This window comes from Schistocerca piceifrons, chromosome 5 (genome assembly GCF_021461385.2).
Source record: "Schistocerca piceifrons isolate TAMUIC-IGC-003096 chromosome 5, iqSchPice1.1, whole genome shotgun sequence".
Taxonomy (NCBI): domain Eukaryota; kingdom Metazoa; phylum Arthropoda; class Insecta; order Orthoptera; family Acrididae; genus Schistocerca; species Schistocerca piceifrons.
Genome location: NC_060142.1, coordinates 6,337,821 through 6,355,644, shown reverse-complemented (window position 1 = coordinate 6,355,644; position 17,824 = coordinate 6,337,821).

Sequence of the window (17,824 nt, the reverse complement as noted above, 5' to 3'; positions counted from 1 at the left end):
TCTCCTTCTAAATCGTGTAACGTTTCTATGGAAACGACAGGATTTAGTTTTGGGACACGAGTATCTCCTTTCCGATGCACTGTTCCCACTTTACTACATCCCTCGCTCCCTCACATGAATAATTAACACAGAAATTGCGTCGGTATGAAATGCTATGTGCTCAATGACTTCTCCTCCTAAATCGAGTCACGTTTCAATGGAAACGACAGGATTTAGTTTTGGGATACGAGTAACTCCTAACCGATGCACTATTTAATCTTTACCTCAACGCTCGCTCCCTCACATTGACGAATTAACACAGAAATTGCGTCGCTATGAAATACTATGGGTTCTATGACTTCTCCTTCTAAATCGAATCACGTTTCTATGGAAACGACAGGATTTATTTTTGGTATACGTTGTGATGTTACAAAATAGAAGTGATGTGGCTATTCAATGGAAAGTTGGAAATTGAGATTTAACTAACTGTTTTATCAATCACAATTGGCGTAAGAATCATGGATTGACCATTGTCATAAAATATTGCATTATGAGATGTGAATAGTTTTTACTTGCGGTTTCGCGTGGCTTGAGGCAGTCACAACTAGCGTGCTATTGATTAAGAAATTGCGTTATCGTCTTTCTAATTACTTCATGATCGTAGATACGATCATACCCGGTTGTGAAGTTATTGTTATGACAAAACAATTTCCTAAGGGACCAGAAAGTTCTTAAGGGCGCAAAAACAACTGTAACATCACACAAAAGGAAATCCAATATTAAAGCTGATGCAAGAAGACGATAAAACAGTTTTCTTTTTATCAATGTAACACGCACATTGGACTGCTGATCTTGGCGTCTGTAATATTAGCAAAATGCATAATTAAAATGAAAATAATACTGAGGAGATAATAGGAATGAGCACTGCTAAATGATTCAGTATTCTCAGAACAACTATTTATTATAACTAAAACATATATCGTACCTTAAGCTTAATACAACAATGACGGTAGACTTTTATGTCCGTATCATGTCCATTTAGCGTTCTTTTATATAGCCATTGTCTTCTTTGAGTCGCTCGTGCGTCGTCACGGTAAGTTATAACAGTTCTTTACACTTCACTCAACTCAGACATACACGTTTTTATACATTTAGTAAAAATTAGATCAGACTGCCACAAATCTGCGTCCGTCTTACTCGAGAAAAACAGTAAAAGTCTTTTTAGCGCTCAAGGCTTCATTTGTTCTCGAGCGAACAAAATAGTGAAGGATCGTATATCTATCCGTATTTTTCTGTTTTTATTGCCGCCCAAAGACGACAAATTACATCACTAGAAAATTCCACCGTCGCTATGCGACGCCTCATTATACATTAATCATTATTTACAAACAAGTATTTGCCTTCTGGCTGAAAGTACTAACTACTCGTATTTGCTGTTTTAATGAAGTCAAAAATAGCGAATATCACATTGCCTCCCATGAGGAGAGAGGGAATGCCGAAGGATTACCTCGATCCTCATGTCCTCATGAGATATTCGTGATTTTTGGTGTGACATTTACATAATGTTACTGGCGTACTATGTACTTAAATTGAAATTACATTTATAAACATATATCAGATATTTATCATTTTTCAAAATAAAGTTTTTCATTCTTTGTTCATCAGTCACTTCATTCCATAATACCAAGACTAACATTTATGTGCATTTTTAAGTTTGGTCCATATTTGCTTATAACAATAAGTGAACGGTCATTTCGCTCTTCAGGGGATAGAATTCAGAAATTACTTTCTCTTGAGCTTAACAACTAATACATGAGTACAGTGAGTGCTTATTTTCACTAAACTAGAGTGGACAATGTTCGAGCATCTGTTGACTCCTTGTGGTTCAATTACAGTTTAATAACGTAGCACTACACTTCGTGATGCTTTCACTTTCTGTGTTAGCTGTCTACGGCGTTCATCATGCAGTACATCTGTCCTTTCCATTGTGGTGCCAGGAATTCAAGTGGTTTCCCGGGTTTTTATTTACAATATGAAACAGAAGAAGTGGAAAATTATTAGTATGACTTACAAGCTACTGGATACATTTGTTAAGGATCGGGACTGGTCTGGAGTTTAGGGTCTTCCTATAGTGCACATTCATTTTCTTTGTCCATCAAGAGACAGGATTATAATTCCTTTTAGCAGTGTTCAGGAGTGCCGGTATTAATGGCTTTAAGGTCTGAGTAATCTAACAATCTACTTCTCACTCATCTTAACTTTAACTCAAGAAAATTGCATAATTTACATATGAAAATGTAGTCACACAAGTGTACAAATGTCTTTCCTCCAGTATGTACGACGGAAGTCATGGCGGTTAGCAGTTTAAAGTTTGGATTGTTTCGTCACCCACACGTCAGCCACTCACAGCAGCTGCACAGTGTTGCGTGAGCTCCAACACTCCGTATCCGTTCGCGCTCAGGCTGTAACAGAGCTGGTGGTCGTCGAGTGCTCCTTTTTTTTGTGAACTTCGTATCACACGAGTGCATCGATACAAACACCTCGCGCGCGTTTTCCATCGGAGGAGCCAGACACTGAAGCTGCCTCCATACTTCTCTGTCAACTGCCTCCCATGAGGCTCACAGGTAAGTGACGACGAATGTTTTAGCTGTCGCTGCACTTAGAACAACACTGAACTTTGCGTTGCACCTGTTGTCGTAGCCTTGACTTCTTTTTTACACTTGCAGTACAACACTACCACTAGTATACAGTGAACAGTTATTTTTATTATGCACGTCGCACTTTAGTGTGCATCTTCACACAGCATTCGTGCTTAGTTCCTTCGCCGATGGAGTTCGTTTACAAAACAATCAATTTTGCACGTTTCCTCCACTGGTATAGAAAGACTTATATTCTACTATTTACAAAATATCACTTACGAGCTAATATTTACAATTAATGGTCACTCCTTTTGTTAAGTCCAGTGAACAACTGCTTTATGAATGGACTCTTTATATCTCAAGATTTGCTTTCACTAGTGAACCTAAAAATATTCTTTCAAACTTTCTTTTAAGTGCTCATCTCCTCATTATGAAAACTACAGGTTTCGCAACACTCGTTGCATTTATTCTTTAGTGCACCCAAGATCATTTTCTACTGCCACGCAGCATATCTACTACTTAACGAGTATGCATTTAACGCTGAATCTTTTTTTTTTTGCTTGCCAAATTTGTTTTTATATTTGAGGGCAGACTGGATAACAATAGGTCTCCCTCTTCGCTTCATGTACTCAGCAATCGTTCTCTGTTAAAATAAAAGTAGGGTAACGCGTGTCTACTATTTTTTTTTTTTTTTTTTGCATGAATGGAATTACCGACAGTTCACTGGGTTTACGCAACCGGTCCATAACAAACATTACCAAAGCTAGCGAAGTTCATCACGCTACGTGTCTCATTTCTCATAAGCACTGCTTTGCTTCGAAGCACACGTGCCTTTTACAAGTCGACCCTTGGTCTGGGTTAATGAACCAGGATCAAAAGGAACGGGCAGAAGGAAAATGGATTTCATAAGAGGAGTGTCTTAGGAGACATTTTTGCAATAAAATCTGCATGTAAATAAAATTATCTTAATAAACGTAGGCACATATATAAACTTCAACCTCCTTCCTTACAGCATGCTTTGCTACTTCTACGTCTTACTCAGGTTATAGTCAATATTAAGTTTAAATATCACTGCATTGCTTGTTCTTTAGATTAGCCTTCAATTAGGGTATTGAATGGTCGCTAGATTACACTACAAATCTTCTGAAGATCTTTACTTGGACTTATTTATGATACAGGGGGCTTGCTGTGTGGTTATTTAGTAACTTGATTCTACTGAAATCAATTCGTCAGCTAACATTCCTCATATACTCTTTACATTGGGCTCAGATCACAGGGAAATAGTTTACTTTCATAGCAATTAGTGGCCTCGTGGAGTACTTACGCTACATTATTGATGCTTCATGGTTTGCCTCCATTTGTACTGTATTTCACCTTACTTAGTTTACTACAGCTTTTTGTCTCCTTGCGTGAACACATGCGGGTTACCACTTGTTTTTTCCATTTAACAGCACGCTTTAACTGAACTTTAAGCTATTTCCTCTACTCCTGTCCACTGTCTGGACTGTTTGACCATGTACCCTTTTTTTTTATTAAGCAGGTAATTTGGGCTTTTACTACAGAACTTCAAGTACTTACATTACTAAAAATAAATCTATAAATATTCTTGTACCTTGAGAGAAGTGCTTATTTACGCATCCTTCTCCATTTCTCACCTTTACATATTTATATAGCTCCGGGCAATCGCCTCGCAAGCATTTTTTTTTTTTTTTTTTTTTTTTTTAATACTAACTTAAAATTAAATTGAAATTCTTGGTGCAACCCCAGTTTCCTGCTTCAGCTTGTTGAAGAAATATCGGTTCATGTCCATCACTATAAACAATTTTTCCACACTTAACACTTAATACTTAAAGTTTACATGTAGTAGCCGTTACCATGTAGTCAGTGCGCTGTTCAACACAGTACTTATCATTAACAGTTCACACAAGGAAATTTCCAGTACGCAAGAGGTAAGAAACCAAAACAGATGCTATCTGCAGTTGAAGCTGCGTCTGTAAACTAACTCTCTGTTTCAATGGACCAATCGCTCCCGATATGGAGCAGCCCTGAATCGGCAATGATAAAACTTTTGAAACAGAAGACACCTGTCTGAAGAGACATGATGACATCACATTGATGTTTGCTCCTGTATCAACAATGGCTGTGACAGGAATGTTAGTAATAGAAATCTTAATCGAAGCCTGGACCTGTTCATCATAAATGTCATTAATGTCTTGAGCTTCTAGGTCAGGTGCAAGGTCATCTCGTAAGTCGGTCTCACGGTCGTACCGTATCGCATTAACATACTCAGAATCAGAGTATTCGTTAGTACCCCCACTGGAACCGGCAGCGACCTCTAGGAGGCTGAAAGGTGCTGCCTCTAATTTTCCGCAGGATGTTTAACCTGTTTGTCATTCATGGCCTTAAGTGTTTGTTCCGTTTCATATTGGTGCTGGTTATGTGGTACAAATGCCGGTGTAGAGGGGTAAAATCCACTGGGTGCATTCACTTGTGAATAGAATACTTGAGAAGGCTGATGTCGCCCGATCTTTTGGTTGCCGGCAAAACCATTTCCTTGTGAAGGAAAGTTCGCATTTGGTGCCATTTGAAAATTGTTCCGCGGTCCTCTATTCAGTGAAAAGTTGTTCTGATGTGCTGGGTGGCCTCCGCCTTGCCCATGCCACTTGCTATTTTTCGACCTATAACTTTGATTGTACACTGGTCCATTTGAAAAATTACCACTAGTTTGTGGAGAATTTCCATACTGCTCAGGCGCAGAATTAAAGGGTGGGTTTCCATACTGATGTTGTTCCTGGTGGTTGTAAATTGGGTGGTATCTCTGCTGATTACTGTAATTGGTTTTCTGCTTCCATTTAAAGTTATTGCCGTTTGCGTTTTGATAACCGCTGGCAGGTTGGCAACAGCGGTCGCAGTAGCTCGCTCTCTCCTTCGGCGCATTGTTGTCCGCGTGCGATGCATTCTGCTGGCTGCCAGGGAAGAATTTGCCGCTGCCAACCTTGGAGCGCACATCCTCGCTAATTAAATCTAAGGAATCCAACACAGAAAGGAATACATCCGTGTCTTCTTCGGACACATTTACTAATTTCTCTCTAATAGACACAGGGAGTTTGCTTTTGAGAATCATAATTACGTCCTTGGAAGAAATCGGAGAATCCCAGAATTTAATTTTTGCTAGATACTTCTCAAAGTATCGCCGGAGACTTCCATGCTTCTCACTGAAAATTTCCGCACCATACACCTCCTTCCTTAATCTTTGCTGTACCCCATTACTCCAAAATTTTGCCAAGAACATTTTCTCAAACTCTTCATAATTCCTACACGTGTCTACCATTTCCGTTCCCCATAATGCTGCATCACCAGAAATAAAACCAGTGACGAACTGAATACGCTGTCTGTCTGTCCAGCTCCTGGGAAATATGCCGGAAAAATTCTTTAGGAACACGATGGGGTGTATTTCTCGCTTCTGCGGATGAAAAACAGGAAAAGTGCGATGCTTAATCACACTTTCCTCTTGCATTAAACTCACAATTGTGGGCGGATCATTTAGTTTCCCTACTCGGGACTCAACAGGACTGTTGTTTTGCATGTAATCAGGCGGTGAACAATAAGGAGTTGACTGACATTCGTCACCGTCTAAAGAGTTGTTCCCTATAGTTTGCGTATGCGTGTGCGGATTTTCTACACAGTTTCTCAGCATTCTGACTTCGTGCACTACTTGCTGCTTCCACTCGGGAAGATCCCGTGTGAGTGTCCTCCGAATCTGTCCCAATTCAGAAACTACTGTGTCTCCCGACTTACCAGGAGCAGCTAAGATTTCGTAAGTTACATCCTTGACAGTCTCCCTAAGCTCCTCCCTGACCTTCTTTTCGATAAAAATATCTTTACCCTTTATCCATTCACTGTAGTGTTCCGACAATGCCTCCGCGTGTGCTTTCACGGTGCTCTTAACCTGTTCTTCAATATTGATTGAGTCTATCTGCCTCGACAGATCCTCCACTACACCTTCAATGTCAGATACTGCATTTCTAACTGAGTTTATTTCTTTGGTAGCTGCCTGAATTTTTGTGTTTAATGTTCCAGATACTTCAGCTATTTCACTTTTCACCTGTTTCTGCATTTTCTGAATTTGATCACTGATCTTAGTTTGCACCTCACCCAAATGGGTATTTAATTCAGCCGTAATTTCTTTATGCAGATCTGTTTTGATTGTGCCTAGCTGTGTTTTTAATGATTCGCTTACAGCATCTAATCGGGCGTTAACAGTCTCATTTTGTGTTTTTATAGTCTCATTTTGTGTTTTTACTGATTCGCTTACAGCATCTAATCGGGCGTTAACAGTCTCATTTTGTGTTTTTACTGATTCGCTTACAGCATCTAATCGGGCGTTAACAGTCTCATTTTGTGTTTTTATAGTCTCATTTACTGCGTCAAACTGTTGTTTCAGCATTTCCATTAACGCACCGAGGTCATTTGTAGCTGCAGCGGGAAGAATTTGGACTTTAGGGTCACTTTCCCCTGTTACAGACATGGTTAGTTCAGTTTCCACACGGGAACCTACCGTTCGCGATCGTAAAGGGTATGGAATACTATTAACGTCTTCACTCCCGTCTCCTGTTGTCACCTGTCTCTGTTTACTATCTGCCATTTTCGTCAGTAAATCACGTGCTACGTAAGGCTTTCGTCGTTTGTCAGTGACGTGGTGAGTCCGCTAAGAGCACCACTCTCGCGTGAGCAACAAATGAAATTCTATCTGGCAAGAAGACAAGATGGAACCTAACCGTTTCAGACAAATGAATGAAGATGCTCTTCACTGCAAATTGCGCACACTATCCACCATGTTGAAAATGCAATACAGGTATACTAACAATGGGGAGAAATAATTTCTATTATCAGACTACGAAGAATTTTACTTTGAAAGATAAAATAAAGCAGATTTTCTATAGCGGGAAGGAGATAGAAAGGATGTGGATCGACTTGGAAAAGCAACGTTGCTACTGAAGCACTACACTGCGTATGCAAAATTCTGACTTACTTTTTGATGGCTTGAATACCGCTATGTTGTCTCAGCAAATTCACGTCTCTTTTCTTTTCTTTTCTCTCGGTAATGAAACTGCATTATTGACCGTTATTCTCACAGAGATACGATGTGTACATGAAACGACAGAACATTTATTAACACAAGCACATAGAAAATTTTCCAAGAATTTGATCTAATTTTTGGTCAAGTCCCTGTTCGGGCGCCAAGTGTGATGTTACAAAATAGAAGTGATGTGGCTATTCAATGGAAAGTTGGAAATTGAGATTTAACTAACTGTTTTATCAATCACAATTGGCGTAAGAATCATGGATTGACCATTGTCATAAAATATTGCATTATGAGATGTGAATAGTTTTTACTTGCGGTTTCGCGTGGCTTGAGGCAGTCACAACTAGCGTGCTATTGATTAAGAAGTTGCGTTATCGTCTTTCTAATTACTTCATGATCGTAGATACGATCATACCCGGTTGTGAAGTTATTGTTATGACAAAACAATTTCCTAAGGGACCAGAAAGTTCTTAAGGGCGCAAAAACAACTGTAACATCACACAAAAGGAAATCCAATATTAAAGCTGATGCAAGAAGACGATAAAACAGTTTTCTTTTTATCAATGTAACACGCACATTGGACTGCTGATCTTGGCGTCTGTAATATTAGCAAAATGCATAATTAAAATGAAAATAATACTGTGGAGATAATAGGAATGAGCACTGCTAAATGATTCAGTATTCCCAGAACAAATATTTATTATAACTAAAACATATATCGTACCTTAAGCTTAATACAACAATGACGGTAGATTTTTATGTCCGTATCATGTCCATTTAGCGCTCTTTTATATAGCCATTGTCTTCGTTGAGTCGCTCGTGCGTCGTCACGGTAAGTTATAACAGTTCTTTAGACTTCACTCAACTCAGACATACACGTTTTTATACAGTTAGTAAAAATTAGATCAGACTGCCACAAATCTGCGTCCGTCTTACTCGAGAAAAACAGTAAAAGTCTTTTTAGCGCTCAAGGCTTCATTTGTTCTCGAGCGAACAAAATAGTGAAGGATCGTATTTCTATCCGTATTTTTCTGTTTTTATTGCCGCCCAAAGACGACAAATTACATCACTAGAAAATTCCACCGTCGCTATGCGACGCCTCATTATACATTAATCATTATTTACAAACAAGTATTTGCCTTCTGGCTGAAAGTACTAACTACTCGTATTTGCTGTTTTAATGAAGTCAAAAATAGCGAATATCACACACTTTACTACATCCCTCGCTCCCTCTCATTAATAATTAACACAGAAATTGCGTCGCTATGAAATACTATGTGCTCAATGACTTCTCCTCCTAAATCGAGTCACGTTTCAATGGAAACGACAGGATTTAGTTTTGGGATACCAGTAACTCCTTTCCGTTGCACTATTCATTCTTTACCTCAACGCTCGCTCCCTCACATTGACGAATTAACACAGAAATTGCGTCGCTATGAAATACTATGGTTCTATTACTTCTCCCTCTAAATCGTGTAACGTTTCTATGGAAACGACAGGATTTAGTTTTCGGACACGAGTATCTCCTTTCCGATGCACTGTTCCAACTTTACTACATCCCTCGCTCCCTCACATGATTAATTAACACAGAAATTGCGTCGCTATGAAATACTATGTGCTCAATGACTTCTGCTCCTAAATCGAGTCACGTTTCAATGGAAAAGACAGGATTTAGTTTTGGGATACGAGTATCTCCTTTCCGATGCACTATTCATTCTTTACCTCAACCCTCGCTCCCTCACATTGACGAATTAACACAGAAATTGCGTCAGTATGAAATACTATGGGTTCTATGACTTCTCCATCTAAATTGTGTAACGTTTCTATGGAAACGACAGGATTGGGTTTTGGGACACGAGGATCTACTTTCCGATGCACTGTTCCCACTTTACTACATCCCTCGCTCCCTCACATTAATAATTAACACAGAAATTGCGTCGCTATGAAATACTATGTGCTCAATGACTTCTCCTCCTAAATCGAGTCACGTTTCAATGGAAACGACAGGATTTAGTTTTGGGACACGAGTATCTCCTTTCCGATACACTGTTCCCACTCTACTACATCCCTCGCTCCCTCACATGAATAATTAACACAGATATTGCGTCGCTATGAAATACTATGTGCTGAATGACTTCTCCTCCTAAATCGAGTCACGTTTCAATGGAAACGACAGGATTTAGTTTTGGGATACGAGTAACTCCTTTCCGATGCACTTTTCATTCTTTACCTCAACGCTCGCTTCCTCACATTGACGAATTAACACAGAAATTGCGTCGCTATGGAATACTGTGGGTTCTATGACTTCTCCTTCTAAATCGTGTAACGTTCCTATGGAAACGCCAGGATTTAGTTTTGGGACACGAGTATCTCCTTTCCGATGCACTGTTCCCACTTTACTACATCCCTCGCTCCCTCACATGAATAATTAACGCTGAAATTGCGTCGGTATGAAATACTATGTGCTCAATGACTTCTCCTCCTAAATCGAGTCACGTTTCAATGGAAACCACAGGATTTAGTTTTGGGATACGAGTAACTCCTTTCCGATGCACTATTTATTCTTTACCTCAACGCTGGCTCCATCACATTGACGAATTAATACAGAAATTGCGTCGCTATGAAATACTATGGGTTCTATGACTTCTCCTTCTAAATCGTGTAACGTTTCTATGGAAACGACAGGATTGAGTTTTGGGACACGAGTATCTCCTTTCCGATGCACTGTTCCCACTTTACTACATCCCTCGCTCTCTCACATGAATAATTAACACAAAAATTGCGTCGCTATGAAATATTATGTGCTCAATAACTTCTCCTCCTAAATCGAGTCACGTTTCAATGGAAACGACAGGATTTAGTTTTGGGACACGAATATCTCCTTTCCGATGCACTGTTCCCACTTTACTACATCCCTCGCTCCCTCTCATGAATAATTAACACAGATATTGCGTCGCTATGAAATACTATGGGTCCTATTACTTCTCCCTCTAAATCGTGTAACGTTTCTATGGAAACGACAGGATTTAGTTTTGGGACACGAGTATCTCCTTTCCGATGAACTGTTCCCACATTACTACATCCCTCGCTCCCTCACATGAATAATTAACACAGAAATTGCGTCGCTATGAAATACTATGTGCTCAATGACTTCTGCTCCTAAATCGAATCACGTTTCAATGGAAAAGACAGGATTTAGTTTTGGGATACCTGTATCTCCTTTCCGATGCACTATTCATTCTTTACCTCAACGCTCGCTCCCTCACATTGACGAATTAACACAGAAATTGCGTCACTATGAAATACTATGGATTCTATGACTTCTCCATCTAAATCGTGTAGCGTTTCTATGGAAACGACAGGATTGAGTTTTGGGACACGAGGATTTCCTTTCCGATGCAGTGTTACCACTTTACTACATCCCTCGCTCCCTCACATGAATAATTAACACAGAAATTGCGTCGCTATGAAGTACTATGTGCTCAATGACTTCTCTTCCTAAATCGAGTCACGTTTCTATGGAAACTACAGGATTTAGTTTTGGGACACGAGTATCTCCTTTCTGATGCACTGTTCCCACTTTACTACATCCCTCGCTCCCTCACATGAATAATTAACACAGAAATTGCGTCTCTATGAAATACTATGTGCTCAATGACTTCTCCTCCTAAATCGAGTCACGTTTCTATGGAAACGACAGGATTTAGTTTTGGGATACGAGTAACTCCTTTCCGATGCACTATTCATTCTTTACCTCAACGCTCGCTCCCTCACATTGACGAATTAACACAGAAATTGCGTCGCTATGAAATACTATGGGTTCTATAACTTCTCCTTCTAAATCGTGTAACGTTTCTATGGAAACGACAGGATTTAGTTTTGGGACACGAGTATCTCCTTTGCGATGCACTGTTCCCACTTTACTACATCCCTCGCTCCCTCACATGAATAATTAACACAGAAATAGCGTCGGTATGAAATACTATGTGCTCAGTGACTTCTCCTCCTAAATCGAGTCACGTTTCAATGGAAACGACAGGATTTAGTTTTGGGATACGTGTAACTCCTTTCCGATTCACTATTTATTCTTTACCTCAACGCTCGCTCCCTCACATTGACGAATTAACATAGAAATTGCGTCGCTATGAAATACTATGGGTTCTATGACTTCTCCTTCTAAATCGTGTAACGTTTCTATGGAAACGACAGGATTGAGTTTTGGGACACGAGTATCTCCTTTCCGATGCACTGTTCCCACTTTACTACATCCCTGGCTCCCTCACATGAATAATTAACACAGAAATTGCGTCACTATGATATACTATGTGCTCAATGACTTCTCCTCCTAAATCGAATCACGTTTCTATGGAAACGACAGGATTTAGTTTTGGGACACGAGTATCTCCTTTCCGATGCACTGTTCCCACTTTACTAAATCCCTCTCTCCCTCACATGAATAATTAACACAGAAATTGCGTCGCTATGAAATACTATGTGCTCAATGACTTCTCCTCCTAAATCGAGTCACATTTCAATCGAAACGGCGGGATTTACTTTTGTGACACGAATATCTCCTTTCCGATGCACTTGTCCCACTTTACTACATCCCTCGCTTCCTCACATGAATAATTAACACAGAAATTGCGTTGCTATGAAATACTATGAGCTCAATGGCTTCTCCTTCTAAATCGAGTCACGTTTCAATGGAAACGACAGGACTTAGCTTTGGGATACGAGTAACTCCTTTCCGATGCACTATTCATTCTTTACCTCAATGCTCGCTCCCTCACATTGATGAATTAACACAGAAATTGCGTCGCTATGAAATACTATGTGTTCTATGACTTCTCCTTCTAAATCGTGTAACGTTTCTATGGAAACGACAGGATTTAGTTTTGGGACACGAGTATCTCCTTTCCGATGCACTGTTCCCACTTTACTACATCCCTCGCTCCCTCACATTAATAATTAACACAGAAATTGCGTCGGTATGAAATACTATGTGCTCAATGACTTCTCCTCCTCAATCGAGTCACGTTTCAATGGAAACGACAGGATTTAGTTTTGGGACACGTGTATCTCCTTTCCGATGCACTGTTCCCACTTTACTACATCCCTCGCTCCCTCACATGAATAATTAACACAGAAATTGCGTCGATATGAAATACTATGTGCTCAATGACTTCTCCACCTAAATCGAGTCACGTTTCAATGGAAACGACAGGATTTAGTTTTGGGATACGGGTAACTCCTTTCCGATGCACTATTCATTCTTTACCTCAACGCTCGCTCGGTCACATTGACGAATTAACACAGAAATTGCGTCGCTATGATATACTATGGGTTCTATGACTTCTCCTTCTAAATCGTGTAACGTTTCTATGGAAACGACAGGATTGAGTTTTGGGACACGAGTATCTCCTTTTCGATGCACTGTTCATTCTTTACTACATCCCTCGCTCCCTCACATGAATAATTAACAGAAAAATGGCGTCGCTATGGAATTCTATGTGCTCAATGACTTCTCCTCCTAAATCGAGTCACGTTTCAATGGAAACGACAGGATTTAGTTTTGGGATACGAGTATCTCCTTTCTGATGCACTATTCATTCTTTACCTCAACGCTCGCTCCCTCACATTGACGAATTAACACAGAAATTACGTCGCTATCAAATACTATGGGTTCTATGACTTCTCCTTCTAAATCGTGTAACGTTTATATGGAAACGACAGGATTGAGTTTTGGGACACGAGTATCTCCTTTCCGATGCACTGTTCCCACTCTACTACATCCCTCGCTCCCTCACATGAATAATTATCACAAAAATTGCGTCGCTTTGAAATACTATGTGCTCAATGACTTCTCCTCCTAAATCGAGTCACGTTTCAATGGAAACGACAGGATTTAGTTTTGGGACACGAGTATCTCCTTTCCGATGCACTGTTCCCACTTTACTACATCCCTCGCTCCCTCACATGAATAATTGACACAGAAATTGCGTCGCTATGAAATACTATGTGCTCAATGACTTTGTAACGCCGGAAATGCATATCCTCCTATTTCATCTATTGTACTATTATTTGTTTCCTTGTTTTGTTACCTCAAGATATGACATTTCTGTCTCTTTATATATTGTAATTGTTTTACTGTTTGTATATATATATTTATACACTCATGTCGATGTATAATTGGTTTGTTTCGTAAATACTATTTGTATTTTTACGCTGGGTCTTGCCTAGGGAAAACTGCTATCGAACGATTACATCGATAGGTCGTGTGAAGACTCAAAGTGTGTAGGATCTTTGGTAGTGTTAACTCTGCCGCGTGAAGCGCGGGCAGAACAGTGGGAGTCTGGCGGGAGTAGCGAGTGGAGCAGGGGTTGTGTGACGCTCCCGCGAGTTGACGCGCTTTCGGGGTTGGGCAGCATGTAATTGCGCTCGACTTGCGATGATAGTTTCTGACATGGTGCCGCGGACGGGAAGCATTAGTTGGCGCACATCGAGAGCCCGTTTCGCCTGGTGACCGTGTCGAGAAGAAGGCGCGCCAACATCCAGCTTCTGCAACAGCGACGGCCGACAATGAGTGACTGTCGCCACCTCCTCGATCGACGGCTTCAAACCTTCAATCAACCAACAAGGAAGACTAAAAGCACGTAAAGTTTCAGAACTGTATGGCAGACCTCAGCTTTTCAAATTGTTCCATTTGCCTCGCAAAATTACAGCAACTTAGCATGAACCTTTGTTGCTCATTGTCCCAATTGCATTACCAAGCAAGGTCCCTTCCTTTTCCGGAATGAACCCGAGTGTCGTTGAAATTCAGACGCCAGCATTAAAGTAACATCATTTCACTGCTTTAATCTCAAAGGCATTAATAGCTGGCTACAATATTCAGATTACACAAGCACGAATTAAGAGTGCGAGTTTTGTTAGCATATTTTAGCTTACCTGTGACTGCAGCTCAGCTTGGTACGTACTAAATTTTACTATTGTTAATAGTTCAGAATCATTTAATTCAAGTTCAAAGTTAAATCTCTTGTTTCTAAATTGCGTATAGTCAAGTTGCTTTTGAAATTATTGTTGAGGTAGTCCAAGACTAACCGTATTCTACTGGATTTCGATGTGCTTCAGAAAGAAAGCTCACTATTAACTTCAGTCACTAAATTAACTTTCGATTTTCCGGTTTTATTAATTCTTTTGCTAAATTAAGTCAGAGTGTAGCGAAATTTATTACTTCTGACAAACTTTCAGTTTTCACACTACACGTGTCAACCTTCAGTTGCCACGCTTCTAGTGTTAATTATAAGTGTAATAACCTTTCTTTTTCAGTTACTATAGTAATTGTCCTTAGGACTGGCGACCGTGATTTCCCCCAAATCTCAAATATCTAATTACCGCTAGTTAATTGTTAATGTAACGGCTGCACATCTACTTTCTTTATTAACTTTACCCCTTTTCAAAATTAATTTCCACCAGTTTCATTAGCACATTTCCTTTCATTTAGATGTAACCCTTTCCTCCCTCTTTACCGACAGGTTAACTTCGGTGACGATTGCTTTTCCAAAACTCCCATTAGGTACACGCGGTTTCATTTTTCACTGTCATTAAGGTCGGTAAGTGAGGGGGAGGTTACACGTGGCGACCGTGACAGGACAATCTTCAAATTTGAGGTTGTTCTGGACACGAATTTTGCATTGTGCAAATCTCGTAACAAAGTACTGGTTACGAAATGGTCGATACGTCAGCGAGAATACTCGTGTGAGGAATCCTAATTAGAGTTGAGATTTAGCATTTATATTGAAAATTATTAAAATGAGTGAAGGCAACAATTACCAAAATTTGGTAGACTTAGATACGGAACAATCGGTCGAACAGTGGGAAACGCGCACAGCGGTACCCATTGTTCCGGGGCAGGCGGCTATCATGAAAGATGCGACCGCCGAAACGCAACAAAGAGCAGAAATGGAATTCCAGACTTTAGAAAATGTTTCGGAATCGGAAGTGAAAATCAAATCTGAATCCTTTGATGACGAATACGGGGGGACAATGAAAGAGGAAGCCGCTACGGAAGTAAAACCGGTGGTTTCCGGGAATTTAACTGATTTATTGAATGTTTTGATTAACGAAATCAAGAGCCAATCGGCAGAAATTAAAGCTCTTTCTGCCAAGCAAGACGCTCAGACTGCCGAGCAAGCAGCTCAGGCTGCCAAGCAAGTAGCTTAGTCTGAAAAAATTGAACGAATGCTAGACAATCAGAACAAAGCTATTAATGTTGTTAACAACAATGTTGAAGTTGTTAACACAAAAGTTGATAAAATCAAAGACGATATTGTCGTGATTAATACCGAAATCGGTAACCTTAAACAGGAAATGATAGGCGTTCAGGCGGAAATTGCGAGCATAAATACTCGTTTTGATTCCGAAATTAGCAGAATCGAGAAAAGTGTAGGAGACGCAGTTGCTCCGATCATCGAGAATAAGGTGACGGAACAAATACAATTAGTGAGAAAAGAGGATCAACAGAAGGTGGAAACTTTAAAGGCTTTAGTATCCGAAGTAGATACCAAAGTGACGAAGCAGGCTAACACCTGCGAAGAGAAAAAGAGGGAAGTGGAAACGCTTGCGACAACCACTTGCCAAGTGTTTACGAGGGTGTCGGAATTAGAAAGGAAACTTGACGAAAAACAGAGCTATGTGCCAATCTGTGCACATAGTTCGGAGTTGTTGACGAAAGAGGAGCGGTTCGACCCCTTGAAAAAAGGAGGTATACACCCGACGGATTTCATTAAAAATTGTGAAAGAGTTTTACCCAGATCATGGACTAATGAGAGAAAAATTAATGCGGTTATTGATGTGTTGGCTGGTGATGCCAAGCGTTGGGGCCTAAACCTCAACATTACGAACCTGACTTTTGACGAGTTTAAAAATTTGTTTCTGGCTGAATACTGGTCAGAGCAAAAACAGCAAAGTGTCTGGCGCGAATTTGTCGTATCGAGGCCTTTCGATGCGAATTCGCGCGGTTCGATGAAGGAGTTTTGTGAGGGCTGGATCCGCAAGTTGGAATATTTGCGTGATCGCCGCACGGAATCCGAAATAGTCTGGGAACTCTACAAAAAGCTTCCAGATGATACAAAACGCTACGTAGGAAGCAATCACAGGACAATCAATGATTTCCTGGGAAGAGTTGAGGACGAGGACAATTGGCGCAATAATCGCGACAGTGGTAGAGGCCGTGGTAACAACAACGGGTTCCACAGCAACCACACCAACGATAACCATGGGAATAATGCATACCGCAACCATGGCAGCAATAACAATAATGGTTCGGACCGTAATAACAATCGGTACAATGCAAATAATAACCGGAATGACGGAAACCAGTATCATACTAGCGTGATACGGGCTGCGCAGAATAGTAATAACGCCAGAGGGTGTGACCAGCCGCCTCAGCTGTATCCGGGGAGCGTATCTGCTGGGACGAGACAGGGAAACCATTAGCCGCGCCGGTGAGGGGCCGACCGGGCGTGGAGAAATTTTGGCGGCCCAATAACAGGAGAAAACCCAGGTGTCGTCGTTATGAAAATTCCGTATGGAATAATCAACGGCGGGAGAGTGTGCCAGTGTTAGGAGAAAGGAGTGCGCCCACAAGTAGTAGATCAGCTGTAGACACGGCAGTAGGAAGTACATTCACTGTCAGTGAGAACAATTTAAGTAGTGTTCCGGAAATCGATTATAAAGTGGCAGCTGTAATACCCACAGCGGAACTGGAGATTGAGTTTAAGAATGATTCGCAATTGTTGAGAGAAGATCAGATGTCGGATAAAACGTCCGTCATTGAGCGAGGGGATGCAGAGAGGGATGAGGTCTGGTTAAGGCAGTTCGGTCGCTTATACGACGAACTAAGAGATTATAGGGGTCTGTATGGGAGAAGTGTTTATGGGGAGCGCGTGCAGTATTTGCCGCGTCTCGTCCCACAGGAAGATAGTATTTGTGAAGTGGTTGAAAGTTCTGGCGCTAACCGGCAGACTTTACCAGAAATAGTTGATGTTAATGGGCAGCACGAGCAAGATTCGTCGTGTTTCGTCCCGCAGGAGTTAGATGTTGAAGGAGTAACGGAAAGTTC